We start from the raw sequence: 16,798 nt of genomic DNA, 5'->3' as shown, positions 1-16,798 counted from the left end.
CAGCTTTCCAGCAGCGTCCGCATCAATGCCAAATACAAGCTCTGTATTGCTTAGTTATTATTAGTGGTGGTCTGAGGTATGATTTGGAGATCGCTTACATTGTGCTTTATTTTTACACACAAATTGCCCCAGCAATGGTCCATCACCTAATTCCTGAACTGCAAAGTCTGTTGTCATGCCCAGGACACCAGAAAAGGATTTTTCTCCATTGACATTAGATCAGCTACTTGGGAGGGGGGAACAAATGGATGACTGTGCACTGGGTTGCTGTAGCCAGCAGAATGATTTTGACCAGAGCCCCACTGCTATGCTGGGTCTACATCATTAGGGCCTGATTCAATTACCACTGAGGTTACTGAGTCTGGTCATTGACTCTAATGGGAGTGGGACCACACCCTTAATGTCCATAATTGGAGCCAATAATAGGCTATGACGGTAGGAATCATGATTGATGCTACCAGATGGCAATTTTTTTTCAGTTCAGGTTGAAGAGAGTTACGATTGCCTCTAGGAGAGATTTCTTTTCACAGAAAATCTACTAGCTCTTCTGAAAAAAAGTGCAGATCTGGTATGGTACCCACACATGTACTGAATGCCTGTTAAAATGAACAGAAGCATTTATTTAGAGATAAGCCCAAGCTGTGACAGTCCAGATTTGCATCTAATTCCAGGTATGACCTTAACGTGACCGGGGCTCACCTTGATGATTAATACTGTGGGAGGACAGGAGAGGAGGAAGAGAGATATTGGCACATAACATTTAAATAGTGTCATGCTGGAAAAGGTCTGAACCCCCACCCCACACACACACACTCAACCCCAGTGAATTAGGGAAATGCTGGAAGTCCAAACCCAGACCTGAATATCGCGTGTTTTTTATAATGGGGCAAACCAAATACCTGCATCTCAGGGAGGTTTGTTCCAAAACCACTTTATGCAGTTTGTGCCCCTCTCGTCTCTATCTCTGTATATACCACTTCCTGCGATGTTCATTGCCGTTTTGTCTTTCGGCCCCTTGTTATTTTTTCATCTCTCAGGCCTGTACCATTAATATTTCTGCTTGCCCCAGTGTTGACTCCAGGAGCAACGTTTTCTACAACTGTTATTTCAAGACACCGTAGCAATTAATGTATGAATACTATTTCCACCATTGGCGCGCTCTCTTCCTGGGTCCTGCCAGAGCAGAGAGGCTGCCAGGGCCAGAAGGGCTGATTGTGATAATCTAGTCTCATCTTTCAATAGCCCGGACCATAGATCTTTACCCAGTAATCAAGCCCATATCTTGCGGTTGAGCTAGAACTTATCGTTTAGAAAGGCATCCAGTCTTGAGGTAAAGACTCCAAGTGATTAGTTTCCCACACCTCAATTTTGCACCATTTTACTAGTCTGAATTTATCTGCTTCAGCTTCCAACCATGGGATTTCCTTATATCTTTTTATGTTAGATTAAAGAGCTGTTTACTACAGTGGCATAGCTTCGATGGGAAAACTGCGTAGGCCCCAGCTTTCAGGTGTGCAGGAAATCACCGGGGGTAAGAGGGATTACAGTTTGTGGGAACCTGGGCCAGGACAAGTGGGGGTCCCTCCACACCCCTTCCAACTGCAGTCCCTCCCATGCTCCTGCCAGGGAAATGAGGTTGGAGTGTGGGGGCTTGCTCCATCCAGCACTTCTACCAGGGAGCGGGGTCCAGGTGTGGGGGCTTCCCTTGCTCGGTGCTCCTGCCGGGGAGCAGGTTCCGACCCTACTCTGTCCAGTGCTCCTGCTGGGGAGCAGGGTTGAGGCACGATTTGTGTGGGCCTGGATGCTAAGTGGGTGGGCCATGGCCCACCCAGGCCAATCCATGGCTAGGCCCCTGGTTTACTACCAGAAATCTCTTCCCCATGTGAAAGCAGCAAAGAGTCCTGTGGCACCTTATAGACTAACAGACGTTTTGGAGCATGAGCTTTCGTGGGTGAATCCCCACTTCGTCTCATGCATCCGACGAAGTGGGTATTCACCCACGAAAGCTCATGCTCCAAAATGTCTGTTAGTCTATAAGGTGCCACAGGACTCGTTGTTGCTTTTTACAGATCCAGACTAACACGGCTACCCCTCTGATACTTCCCCATGTGGGTACCTGTAGACCAGTGGTTCCCAAACCAGTGGCATGGCTTGTTCAGGGAAAGCCCCTGGCGGGCTGGGCCGGTTTGTTTACTTGACGTGTCTGCAAGTTCGGCCGATCGCGGTTCCCAGGGGGCTCACCCTGAAGAAGCTGCGCCCCTAGTTTGGGAACCACTGCTGTAGATCATTTCCAAGTTACCTCTTCACCTTCTTTTGAGTAAATGAAATTGGCTGAGCTTCTAAAGTCTCTCTCTGTGAGGCATGTTTTCCAAACCTCGAATCATTCTTGTCTTGAAGTCAAACTGACTGGCTCCACTGGCTGCATCTACTACCTTAAGTGTAAAACCTCAACAGCTTTTAACAAGGTGAAAAAATCAAAAATTGACTCAGTCATCTATGAAGAATTGATTTTTGCAGAGAGGCCTTTTTCAAAAAACAAATCCTCCGTAGTCCCCAAACTGGAATAGGAACTCAAGTAACTTAGATTTTAATTATTTAGATCTTCCTGCCTGACCTCCTGAATTACACAAGCCATTTAATTTTATCCCCGGTGATTCTTGCACTGAGCCCAATAACTTTTGGTTGAACTAGAGCGTATATTTTAGAAAGACATCCAGTCTTGATACAAAGACTCTGACTGATGGAGAATTTACCAGTTCCCTTTATAAGCTGTCCCAATGGTTAATTACTTTGGCATTAAAAATTTACATCTTATTTCCAGTATGAACTTCGCTGGCTTTAACTTTCAACCATTAAAACTTATTATGCACCTGTCTTCTAGATTAAAGTTGGTGCACAAGCATCTGTTATAGAGAAAGAAAGAAAAGGTCCGACACTTAAATGTTTGCATGTTTTTTAGTTGAGGGGAGAAAGGGCGTATTCGATCTGTGTGATCAAAAAACCTGATCTGTGTGCATCAGTAAAGGTTGCATGGACAGATCCACACACATACACAATGACATATGGTTGCCAATCCCTGCGTTGGATACACAAATTAGGTGTTACTTGAGTATATACAAAAGTTGGCCCATTTTCCAAAAGGAAAGCCCAGTTCATGCAGTTTCTTATCTTCAGCTGCAGCTTTAGATATTGAGGAACTGTGGGGGAAAAACAAAACAAACCACTCTTAACGTCAAGACTAATAGCTGTCGCAACAGAGATCCATCTTTTCTTCCTGGCTGCATTGGTTTACAGTGCAGTGCATGTAAAAAAAGGAACTTCAACCATGAAATATTGAAAGTCTGACTCCAGCACAAAGAACCCTGACAATTTAATAAGAATCCCTCTTGATGCTTCACAAACTCTTTCATGGATTTGACACAATGCCTCCAGGTGGAATAGATTACACTGGCTACCGGACACTCTCCGAAAGTGAAATGCACTGGCCAATTTATAGAAATCAACTAACCATTCCATTATCATTGACTGGTGGCTTATATTTTGTAACCTGAGGCCAACCTTGTACTTCTTCACCCTTTTGTTCCTGATGAAATGAGAGCTGGGTGTTGCTCTTTCTCCCTAAAGTGGCTGGCACACAATTTTTGACTGCGAGAGTGGGTTTAACCAGTGTATATGTATATTGCTCTTGCAGAGGAGTGTTGTGTACTTTGTGATCATACAAAGTGAATAGGAATAAGTTTGCCTACTTCTAAACCAATGCTCTGAAACCCAAGCGCACAACCCTTCTTTTGTTTTTGCATGGTCGATTATCTGGTTGCAGTGAACTGATACACCCATTCGTACTGTCTTCATCATCCTACACAAAGTCCATACTGCACAGCAGATAACTAGGACTGGCTGGAGAAGAGACATTATTTCCTCTTACCTGGGTCTATGGTTTTTCAGAGGAGCTGGCAGGGCATTTAATAGATATTCAGCTAACAGGAAAAGGGAAATGCCTTTCACAGGGAACAGCAATACTGGTAGGTTGCTTGCAGCCAGGCTAACATGCTTAATCACTACCAGGAGATATTCTATCAGGCACCAGTTAGCAGCAAATTCATTATTAGGATTCTGCTCCAATTCCTTAAAGAGATTTGAATTGGTAATAAATTTGTGGCTGGATGATAAACTGACACATGATACAAAAAACAACAGCTAGACAAATGAAACATGTCAGGACAGCCGAAAGCGTGATATGAATACACCAAATAAATGGAATCCTAAGGTATATTAGTGCACCGGGTCTGGAAAATGGCCAAACATTTATTAAACTTGTCTTCTTCCTTCCATCATCCAATTAAAGTTCTCACTTATTAAAAGGCTGCCTGGACAACTTTCCTTGTTCTCTGTAAACTGTAAAACTTTACTGAAATCTGGACCAAACAACGAAGACTAAAAATTGACCACCCAGCTTGGGAACCTCCAGATGCAGGGCGATGTGGTACCCATCCTACAGGCTCCCTGAGAATTACAGCTGGTGGAATGATGGGGAAAGATAGCCCCAAACTGGTTCTGTTGCCCTGGAATTTGACATTCCTGCTTGAACCCCAAAACTTGACAGTGCTGCAGTCAGCCATTTTGTACGTTCTGCCACTGCCAGCTGAAAACCAAACATCACATCGCTAGGACTAATCTTATGCCTTTGTGAGACAAGGTCAGGCAGCTGCATACTTACAGTTTGTTAATCAGAACAGAAGGATGGGACAGAAAGTTATGGAAAAGAGTCACCTTGGTTTTAGGTGCCCCTGACATATTGTTGTTATGGCTAGAAATACTCGGAGTGTTTTGAGATAATGAGTCATTTGTTGAAATTAGGAGAACTGGTGACCCAGTAGAGGTTGCTATGCTGACCCACTAGGAGTCACTATAGGTTATGGGTGCTGTCAAAGTGAGTTATAAAAGATTAGCTGTAATACCGCAGAGCAGTTTGAGGGAGCTTTCCCTCAGGCAAGGAGCTGAAATGTAAACTCCCATCAGCTGGATGGAAAGAAAGCCCCTGGAAGTCTGGCTGGTGATCATTCAAAACCATCTCAGACTGTGCGTATCTATATCTGGGATGTCCTAAACCTAGTGTGTGTGTGCGCGCGCACACGCTTAAAATCTAATAAATAGTAGTTTTAGATAAGAGCATGCTTACTTGTATCAATCATTTATCAGACAGAAATTGCTGTGTTCCCATTGATTTATTCCTGATATCGCCTGGAGTAATATAGTTAAGTTACCACTGTTTTGGGTTCCGAAAATCCTGGGTAACAGTTCATCCAATCCAGCTCCCTATATACTGTTCCATCCCCCTTTCGTTTCTTCTCTGAGCAGCTGGACAACTGACTTCTGTACATACAAACTGTTTGTGGGGGCACTTTCAGATGATTGGACCCTCCACTTGTCAACAGAGCTACATAGTTCACATCAGCTAAGGAGATGCCCCTCAGATTACTTCCAGTGCAGGTTTTCATGCACAACCAAGTGTATTTGTTTGGAAACTAAGTACAAACAAGAGCTGTCACTCTTTCCCCTAAATACGTTGTTTTTTCATAGTTGGGATCAAATGTGTTCGCTATTAGAATACAGGAAAGCCTTGGGGTAATGATTTATTTTAACTATTCTGTGGGCTCCGCCCACTCTTTTTTTTTTTTTACTCAATGGATTTTGCTCACAAACCAGCCTAAGACATTCTACTTTTATGAGCCTAGTTCAGCAGCTGGATCATCAGTAGCTTTGGACAGGCCCACGATTTTGTATTAGCTGCGTAGTTGGTTTTTAGTTCAAGCACAGAACGAAAAGGTTTGCTGGGTCTTCTGCTGCCTCCAATCATAATGTTATAGAACGACAATATAAAACCAGCCAGTTGGAAAAGGCTTTCTTCAACCCTTAATGTCATTTGGGTAATGACAGAGCTCAGGGTTATAAATGATTCTTTGATCTTTGGAAGGCTTGCAAATGAGCAGAATACACTTGAATTGCAATTCAAATGACCTGCAAATGCTTGCACACATCACCCTGCCCTTTGAAGCTGCAGGATTTTGCATTTGTTAAAAATTAATTATTAATTAAATTCAAGGGATGGGGGAAGAAAAACGATCAACAGTGGATTAAAGCAAGTGTGGTTAGACATTACATAGGGATTGAATTTTGGATGACAACTTATTCTAAAAGAGGTCACAGAGGAGAACTGAGTGAATAGTCTGAAAAACTATTTGTGAGCAGTTTCGTGGCTTCTAAATAGAAGTTTGCTTTGACTGTGCGTTTGCACATGTTTCTATTTGCTTTTCTGAACTGCAAGAGACTGACGTTGGTCTGTCAGGAAATATTTCATATCCAAGGGAGGAGAGTTTTAGATTTAGAAAAAAATTCCACCCAGCCAGATGGAACTACTTTCCTCAAGAACCAGAAACCAGTCAACTGGATAGGTTAGGCAGAACAAGCTGGGGAGGGACATACCTGTTCTTGGAACTAGAGAAACTCCCATGGGGTGGAAGTAGCTTGGCTGAGGAGAGAGGAAGGAGGCTTTGAAAAAAATATCTGTTTTGGGGGAAAGAGTCTGTTTCCGTATTATATTAAATAATCTAACACCTGAGGCATGGACACCAGGTTGAGTGAGGGGGAGGTGGAACTCCCACAAGACAGGCCAGAGCCAGAACTTCCTCTTTGAAGATTTATTTTTGCTTTCTGTGACTCAGCCGAGGAGGCATTATCTATTCAGCTTATGGGAAGTGTAAATCTAGACTGTTCAGCAAGCTGTTTCTTTTCTTTTAAAACCATTTCCCTCTGGTTTTTTTTTAAATCTTGTTTTAAGGGATTTTCTACAGTTGTGTGTGAGGTCGAAGCAGTTCACCCCAAGGGGAAAAGGACACTTCAGCCTTGAAGGAGAGTGTACTTTATGAGATCAAAGATACCTCTTCAGTCTCAGTCCAAGGGTATGTGGCACAGGTTTTCTCCAGCAAGGTGTGTTCCAGATGGCTACAGGGGGCAACACTTTAGGGGAGGCACCAACAAGCCTAAGGAGACAGATGAGCTGAAGTGTAGTCAGGTCATGTGAATACTTGTGGAATCCAAGTTTTCCTACGAATGTTCTCAGAAAGTGAACTTTGGCCCATTAGAGTGGCCAAAATAAAATTCATTGTGGGCAGGAGCAGTAGTTTAGAAGGTTTAGGAAGCACAATCAATGCCAGATGATGTACGTGACTGATCACACAGGGTGGAATTCACCCTTATGAAGCACAAGACCTGGGTCAAAGGCAAAATTCCCGTTAACTTGATGGGACCTGAGTTAGGCCAACACTGAGTGCTTTTGAATATTCTACCTTAAAGCAGGTTTTTTCATGAAAAAATAAATATTAGGAAAGAATTTAATGTTTTTAGCTGGAAACAGGGAGTAAAACCTAACACTGACCAGTGAGCTCTGCATCACAGCACCATCTAAAGATTGGCAAATAATCCATAACAAATAATTGGTTTGATGAAAACTTTATTTTCACAAATTGTCCAGATTGTGTTTTTCATGAATTTATTTATTATCCACAGTTTTTCCATCATATAATTTCCATGATGAACTTTTGATCACTGCAAGTATTTGTTAATCCACTTTCAGGCTTTGAGATTGCACATTTTGGTCACACTGTATGTTTCTGTTCCATGACTTTCATTAGATGGGCATCGCTCTGAGAAATAGCTCTCCCATGCAACCAGCACTTACTAGTTGAAAATGTTGCTGTCTGTGAATGTTCTGCAAGACTTGCTTAAAATGTGCGGCGATTGTGAACATTACCACCAGCAAACACAGCCAGAGCAAATTGGCTTCACAGGATATCGCTGAAGCCAGGAAGTTTGCAAAGATTCAAAGAGGAATAGGACATTTGTATGGATAACAAGAACATCCAGATTTATCACACAGTTAATGCTAACAAAGAGTATGGGAAGCAACGTAAGTCTGGTGCTTCAGGCCTTAAACCAATCTCCAACTAGTAGGGATTGGGATGAGAACTTCATAGAGGGAAGATTACCCCACCTTGGCCTTTTGTAGGCTTTCCTGCACCTTCCTCTGAAGCATCTGGCCACTGTTGGTGAGAGAACATTGGACCATCGGTCTGATCTAGTTTGGCAATGCCTGGGTTCATACATTTGAAAGAATATTCACATAATTTTGTTTTTTGACATGCGCCTCTTGAGGGTGATGTGCACCCATTTCTTATCTGAGAATAATTGGAATATCCCTTTTTGATGGTCTATTCCAACCTAAACACTTGGGGTTTTATCTTCTCCCAGTCAGAAGATGGAGACAGAACAGGAAAGCTTCTGATGGTGCCATACTCTCCCATATAAGGGCGTCACCATCTGTCAGCCTTCAGTTGTTCTCCGGCTGGTGGAGAAGTCGGTCTCTAGGAGGCTGCTGCTAGAACAGAGAAGAAGCGCAACTCAGGGGCCTAAGGGAATCTATGTGATATGCTCTGGTGTGTAGCTGAGTGAGACATCAGCAACCTGTGGGCCCTCAGACCATGGTGGAACACGTTCCCCCCTGCCGCGCAGCTATCAACATTGGGGACCCAACTGTTTTGAAATAATTCAGTGACTTTGACCTTTTCTTTACCTCAGATGCAGCTTACAGAATTGACCTGGCTCTGAGCTGTGACAAACAGAACAACCCTCCTTCACAATCACAAATTCACTGGCTGAGCCCCACCTAACCTCGAGTCACTCTTGAGCACGCTGTGTTTCCCCTCAATGAAGTGGCAGATGGAAGACTGCCTGAGCTGGCACTAGGCTGACACAGATGGCACTGCCATCTGCATGTGTTCTGTAACAGTTGTTGGGCTTGGTCTTTTGACAGTGGAGAAGGATGGGAGGGAAGGACAGTAGGCCCTTGAGGGTGTTTAATAATCAGAGGAGCAGGTGGGTGAGGTTCTGTGGCCTGTGATGTGCAGGAGGTCAGACTAGGTGATCATGATGGTCCCTTCTGACCTTAAAGTCTGTGCAGTTGTCAGCCAGCACTAACCTATGCTGTTCTTGAAGGGGCTTCCTTCCGATCGATGAGACCCTGGTGACTCTGGACAGGGAAGGGGCAGAAGAACAAGTGATAATATTTCCTTCTATATTAAAATTGTTTTTTATCCAGAAGTTTCTACAGAATGTGTGTGTGTTGCACAGGAATATGTTTGGCCAACTTCCTGTTCAAGGATTTCCCTTGGTTTGGTATTTTTTCATACTTAATGTTTTTAAACGGTCTATTAAATTGTGGGCTGGAACCATGAGATTTCATGAATGCATGGAATACAACAGTAGTGTGAACTTTTTCCTGACAATTATATTTTTGAGGTACAGTAGATCCGCACTGAAACCAACAAACCATGGCGTCTATAACTTCCTTAACTTAGTCTTAAGGATGCCAGGCTAATTGTAGGAGCTGCAGCTAGCTGTAAGTGATGTATGAAATGAAAACTCCTCCCCCAGCACACAGAAAGAAGCCACAGTAATTTGTAATCACTTCTGTGCTGCTGTGCCATTTGAAGCATTATCCAGCTCAAGCTCCATCAAAAAAGCTCATCAATATAAAAGTCCATCAGGTAAAAGAAAACAAATGTGTTAGTTTCAATGTGGCTGTTCTAGGCAGCTAATTCAGAGAAGAAGGCTGGTCCAGTGATTAGGTTCCCTAGCTTTGTTCTTAGAAGACCAGAGTTCAGTTCCTTGTGCCACCATAAACTTCCTGTGTTATGTTGGGCAAGACAATTAGACTCTCTAGCCTAGGGGTGGTCAATTTTTTTGTCAAGACCAGACTTCAGAGAAACATTTTTCACACCACAATGAACAGATACAGAGCTGTGTAATATGCCCAGGGCCTATTGCAAGGAGGACATGAGAACAGCAAAACAAGGACACTGAACTTCAGAAAGGCAGATTTCTGCCAACTCAGAGAAATAGGCACAGTCCCATGGAAAGACCAATTAGGAAGAAAAAAAGAGTCAAAGGGGGCTGACAGTTTTTAAAAGCTGTAATACTACAGGCTCAATATCAAGCTATTCTAATGCAGAGGAGAGATAAGAAGAGCCATAGGAGGCCAATATGGCTGCCCTGGAGGCTTGTTAGTGATCTAAAACCCCAAAGGGATCCATACAGGAAATGGAAGGAGGGGCACGTCACCAAAGAAGTATACATGGGAATAGAGCGAGTTTGTAAGGAAAAAACCAGGAAAGCCAAGGCAAAGCATGAGTTACAGCCGGCAAGGAATGTTAGCGACAGTAAGATGGGGTTCTTCAAATAGAGCAGACAATAAAGAAAGATGGAGGACAGGGTGGGCCTGCTGCTCGATGGAGAAGGTGACCTGGTAATGGAAAAATCTCAGGAAGGCAGAGCTGCTCGATGTCTACTTTGCTTCAGTCTTCACACAAAAAATAGTATGTGACCGGACGACTAGCAAAGTTACAGACAATGAAGGGGAAAGGATGCAGATTGGGATAAGTAAAGGATATGTCAGAGATCTTCTGACCAATTTGAATAGATTCAAATCAACAGGGCTGGATGATATTCACCCAAGAGTACTGAAGGAATTAGCTGAAGAAATCTCGGAGCCACTGGCAATAGTACTTACAAACTCATGGGTAACAGGAGAGGTCCCAGAAGACTGCAGAAGGGATAACATAGTGCCTATCTTTAAAAAGGGGGGGAAAGGAGGAGCTGGTAAACTATAGACCAGTCAGCCTGACCTCGATACCTGGGAAGCTACTAGAGCAAGGAATAAAACATTCAATTTGTGAATACATGGAGGATGAAGGGGTGATCACTAGGAGCCACCATAGATTTACTAAGAACAAATCATGTCAAACCAGCTTGTTTTCCTTCTTTGACAAGCCAACTGGTTTGGTGGATAGGGGGAATGCGGTGGACGTAATGTACCTGGACTTTAGCCAGGCTTTTGACACAGTCTCATATGGCATTCTGATAGGTAAGCTGGTGAAATGCAGGCTTGAAGGAGCTGCCATTAGGTGGCTATATAATGGGTTAAACAACTGCAAACAAAGAGTAGCCATTAATGGAATGTCGTCAGATTGGAGGGAGGTCTTAAGTGGGGCTCCACTGGTGTCATTTAACATCTTTATTAATGATCTGGATGTAGGAATAGAGAGCACACTGATCAGATTTGCAGATGACCCAAAGCTAGCGGGGTTGCAAACACTTAGGAGGGTAGAGCTAAAATTCAAAGGAAATTTGATAAATTGGAGAACTAGGCTATAGACAACAAAATGAAATTCAACAAAGACAAATGTAAGGTGCTGCAATGAAGGAAGAAAAACCAAATGCACAGATAGAGAATGGAAGATAACTGGCTTGGCAGCAGCACTGTTGAAAAGGATCTGGGAGTTGTGGTGGATCACTCAACATGAGTCAACAATGTGATGCTCTTGCAAAAAAAGCTAATGTATTTGTAGATTGCGTTAACAAAGGCATAGCATGGAAGTCACGGGAGGTGATAGTAGCACTCTACTAAGCACAGGGCAGGACTCAGCTATGTCCAGTTTTGGTCACCAGGGTACAAAAAGGTTGTAGAGAAACTGGAAAAGATCCAGAGGTGAGTCACAAAGATGATCAAAGGGATGGAATACAAGCCATACGAGCAAAGGCTAAAGGCACAGGATACGTATAGACTCAAAAAGAGGAGATTAAGGGGGGCATGATAGTGATCTCATTGTCAGCCACTGGACCCCCTCCACCCACTCACCACTGGTGGGTGGGCAGCATCCAGCCAGCAGTAGGACTTTCCAGTACTGATGGGGAGGGTGGAGAGAGACAGAAAATACGGAACAATTTGTCCATTTTTAAGAAAAAGTCGGGACACCTGCTGGAGGACTTAAATATGGGACTGTCCCTTTAAAAACGGAACATCTGGTCATCCTAATTATAGTGATGGGTGCAGAATGATTCTCTCACAGCAGTGGCAACTCAGAGAAGTTCCACTGAGGGTGACTTTTTTTAAAACTTCCTAGTGAGCAACTTGTTTTGCTTTGGGTCTTCTAGGCAATAGAAGACCTGTGGCATGGCCATGGCTGGCCCAGGTCAGCTGACTTGGGCTTGCGGGGCTGAGGCTTCAGGGCTAAAACCTGCAGTGTAGACATTCAGGCTCGGGCTAGAGCTGGGCTGGGCTCCAAAACTCCACATGGAGGAAGATCTCAGACCCCAGGCTCCAGCCTGAGCACATGAGTCTACCCTGCAACATTTAGCTCCACAGCCCAAACCCTGCACGCTCAAGTCAATTGACTCAGGCTCTGAGAGTTGGCGCTGCACATTTTGGATTACAGTGCATCTGTACCCCTAGGGACGATTCCCTGGGAACGGCATGACCTGCTATGCAGTGTGGAGAAAGGAAACATGCTTTGGCATGTAAACACGATTCTTCCTAAGCCGTGGCGCCTTTGCATCCAGGAAGGTGACTCCGTTACCCCTTCTCAGCTAACCTCCAGCAGGAACCAAGTATTATATGAGTTGGTAAGTGGTAAGCCACACCAGTTGAGATCTGCCCTAGCAATGTCCTAGATCTGGATCCCTACGTAGCTGGTTTTTCTGAGGTACGTATACACAGTGGGCCAGAAGTTAAGCTGGTTTAAATGGCCATCACTCTCCTGAAGTGATTTACACCCGCTGAGGATCTGGCCAAGTATAGTTGCTTTGCAGTTTAGAAAAAGTTTACTTGAAAATAACACAATGTCTTCGTTAGAGTAGAACATTACGGTCACTGGTCAATTCCTATGTGTCTTTCCAATCCCTCGACATTTTCTGTCTTGAGCACAGTATTACAGCAGTCTAACCTGCCGGTTTGTTCCCCTGTATTGACACATTTTCTAACATTGACTGACAGTTGAACCCTCTCTTGCTTTATTTGCTATGAAAGGTTACTAACTGGAGTGGAATATATTTAGAAAGTCAGACCTTTGGCCTGAGATATAACCTTTGTCGCACCAGTAGTGAGAAAAGTTGCCTTCTATATTGAATATACTCACACAGTATTGTGTGGAGGGAGTCTCTGGGAAGACTGGAATTGGGGGTGAGGCTCCCAGGAACTGAAACTAAGACGCTTTTGTTCAAAGGGTTCCCATCTCATTGCAATTCCACATGTGATGAATGTACCATTGCACTGCAAGTGCACAAGCAATGGACTGTTCCAATGGCTTGTTGGATGGGAGCTGCCATAAAAGAGACCAGAGCTAAGGGCTGCTCAGAATGGAGATGGTGGGACGCCCAGGCAGTAGGTAGTCTCCTTCTTGGTGAGCACAGAGTGGAGCTGGAATGGGGTGCAGCCTGGCTGTTGTTCTAATGGACATGGGAGCAGCATTTTTGCTCTGGGAGGAGACTATGTTTTATGCCAGCTAACCGCAGGCTGAGCTAAGTTGGAAAAGTGACCAAGAATGAGTGACTAGTACCTGGAATGATTTATCGTTACGGTCCTACCAAATTCACGGTCCATTTTGCAGGCAGAGGATTTTAAAAATCATAAATTTCATGATTTCAGCTATTTAAATCTGAAATTTCACAGGCAGAGGATTTTAAAAATCATAAATTTCATGATTTCAGCTATTTAAATCTGAAATTTCACAGTGTTGTAATTGTAGAGGTCCTGGCCTAAAAAGAAGTTGTGGGGGTGTTGCAAGGTTATTATGGGGGGGGGGGTTGTGATACTGCTACTCTTGCTTCTGTGCTGCTGCTGGAGGCGGTGCTGCCTTCAGAGCTGGGCATCTGGAGAGTGGTGGCTACTGGCCAGGAGCCCAGCTCTGAAGGCAGAGCCCCACCAGCAGCAGCGCAGAAGTAAGGATGGCACGGCATGGTATTGCCACCCTGACTGCTGCACTGCTGTATGCAAAGCTGGGCCCTAAGTCAGCAACCACCCCTCTCCGACCACCCAGCTCTGAAGGCAGCAGCACAGAAGCAACGGTGGCATGGCATGGAATTGCCACCCTGACTGCTGCACTGCTGCTGACGGGGCACTGCCTTCAGAGCTGGAAACCCGGCCAACAGCTGCCGCTCTCCGGCCACCCAGCTCTAAAGGCAGCACAGAAGCAAGGGTGGCAATACTGTGACCCCCTAAAATAAGCTTGCAACCCCTTTGCATCTTCCTTGTGGGTCAGGACCCTCAATTTGAGAAACACTGGTGTCCCCCATGAAATCTGTATAGAATAGGGTAAGAGCACACAAAAGAGCAGATTTCACGGGGGGAGACCAGCTTCCACGCTCCATGAAACATTTTATATGGCTGTGAATTTGGTAGGGCTCTATTTATTGTCAATGAATGGCCACTGCTGGGCAAGCCGTGGTAGCCTCCATGTAGTCCTGCAATCAGTCTATGGCCTCAGTTTCCCCTCTTGGACTGCTCAATAAACTCCACACTTCTTTCTGTGGCCAAAAAATACCCCTCCCAGGGGTCTAGGCTTTGGAACATAAACATAAAATCTAAATAAAACTCCAAGCCCCAAATTCAAGTCCAACAAAAATCCACCCGAAGCCCAAGTTTCTCCTCCTACCTGGGGCTTTCCTGCTTTGGCAGGCCATTCCCAGGCCCTACCTGGCTGGAGTGTCAGTCCCAGCTCCAGGACTCAGGAGTGAGCAAGGCCCAGCAGAAATGGTCTCTGGTCTCCTTTAGTTCCCTTCACTGCAGCCTTCTACTGCTTTGATAGGCGAATCCCTTGATCTTGCTCAGGGGAGCCTCTTTAGTAATCAGGGTTGGCTGGCCCCAGGCCTCCAGCCCTTAAGAGACAAGCCAGGCTGTTACACTTACCTTATGCTTGGGTTACTACTGTACCTTAGCGATGGCATATACCGACTTACCCTACTGCTGGTTATATCGCCGGTACCCCAGCAGGCGTCTGGATGCTTTAAAGCAAATGGAAGGAAAGTGAAGGGGCGAGTCTGCATCCAATATAAATACACACATGCACATACACTTCATCCAGCCCTCTTCCCCACCCACATTAATCCCCTGCAACACATTTAAAAAAAATATGGAGAGATACTGATCTCATAGAGCTGGAAGGGACCTTGAAAGGTCATAGAGTCCACTCTCCTACCTTCACAGCAGGACCAAATACCGGCCTGACTGAGTTTTGCCCCAGATTCCTAAATAGCCCCCTCAAGGACTGAACTCACAGCCCTAGGTTTAGGAGGCCAATACTCAAACCATTGAGCTATCCCTCCCAGGAGGGAATGAGAGACAAAGAAGTTGAAATCTCTGTCCTGCAAATGCATTGGCGAGCTCATATAAATCAGTAGGTCTCAGACTTTCCCATACTGGAACTGCCCCCTGGATGCCTCACCCATCCAACCAGGATGCAGCCAGGTCCCATTAAGCAATATGGGAAGGGTAGGTGGCCATGACACCATCGGGCATCGCTAACCTATTAAATACACCTGTGACTCCTCCCCCATTATACTGCAATGTCTCCTGCCTGCAAGAGCTTTGGGCACGGCATTTCTTTACAGAGACGGCCAGGCCTCTCCTCCATTTTCTGTTTGTGCGCATACACACTACATATCAGGCTCAGTGTTGCGAACCTTGAGCAGAGCAGGCAGGACTGCAGCTCCTCTCTCTGACAGCAGCGCATATGTCTGAAGAGGGAGACAGGAGAAAACACTCTTAACACAAACGCAGAGAACAGTGGCTTGTCCTGTTCCTCTTTCATAAGTCAACTCCAGACTTGTTGGTTCGGCTCAGATTCTCATCACTAAAGAAACGTGAATTTCCTATCGTTTTTCCGTGTGCTGGGCAGAATGCCAGGCCACAGCCTGAGATTTGTCTCGTTGTCTTTTCCTACAGTTTTATATGCAGTACATTTTAATCATGTGGCTTGACGGCAATAAAGTTTATAAAAACACCTGTTTGGTTTTTTTATTGCTAGCTACAATCTTTTATTCACTTTCCTGAGAAACAGCTTTTAATGAAACAGGCTTTTCTTCCATTTAGGATACGGTTGTCAGGAGACTGTGATGGGCAATTCATAATTACCTCTTTCTCCTCTTGCAAAACATTTACCACCCTTGTTCTTTAAACAAACATGGGCCAAATGGATCCCTGCTGTAACACTACAGACTTACACCGGGGATGAATCTGATTCCATGTGTATATGAAAGCAAGCCAGACCACCAGCACTTACTGGGATGGGGGGAGCCTATACAGGAAGGATGGGCTCCACCTAAACCAAAGTGGAACAAGATTGCTGGCACTAAACATTAAAAAGGTTGTAGAGCAGTTTTTACACTAGGAGATGGGGGAAAGCCGACTGCTGCAGAGGAGCGTGTGGATAGGACACAGACTTCTCTCAGGGGAGAGTCTAATGATAGAGAATCTCCAGGTTATAGTGAGGAGCCAGATCAGATGATAAACAGTCACATAAAAAAGAATCTGACACATCAGAAAAGGGCAGACAAATAAACAGGGACAAGTTTTTAAAGTGCTTGTACACAAATGCTAGAAGTCTAAATAATAAGATGGGTGAACTAGAGTGCCTTGTGATAAAGGAGGATATAGATATAACAGGCATCACAGAAACCTGGTGGACTGAGAGCAATCAATGGGACACAATCATTCCGGGGTACAAAATATATCGGAAGGACAGAACAGGTCGTGCAGGGGGAGAAGTGGCACTTTATGTGAAAGAAAATGTAGATTCAAATGAAGTAAAAATCTTAAGCAAATCCACATGTTCCATAGAATCTCTATGGATAGAAATTTCATGCTCTAATAAAAATATAACATTAGGGATCTATTATCGACCACCTGACC

At 44.5% G+C, this 16,798-nt stretch overlaps 1 long non-coding RNA gene across 1 annotated transcript; it reads right to left on the bottom strand.

The window, feature by feature from the left end:
• Positions 1 to 2,956: 2,956 nt before the first annotated feature.
• LOC120405328 lies at positions 2,957 to 15,608 on the bottom strand. The gene is made up of 3 exons (XR_005598504.1): positions 15,571 to 15,608; positions 14,848 to 14,892; positions 2,957 to 3,197 (listed from the first exon to the last, which is right to left on the bottom strand). It is a non-coding gene; the product is annotated as an uncharacterized LOC120405328 (long non-coding RNA).
• Positions 15,609 to 16,798: the final 1,190 nt, after the last annotated feature.

The sequence above is a fragment of the Mauremys reevesii genome, linkage group 4 (assembly GCF_016161935.1).
Source record: "Mauremys reevesii isolate NIE-2019 linkage group 4, ASM1616193v1, whole genome shotgun sequence".
In the NCBI taxonomy this organism is placed as follows: domain Eukaryota; kingdom Metazoa; phylum Chordata; order Testudines; family Geoemydidae; genus Mauremys; species Mauremys reevesii.
Note: the sequence above shows the minus strand (reverse complement) of the source record. Positions and strands in the feature narration are given on the sequence as shown.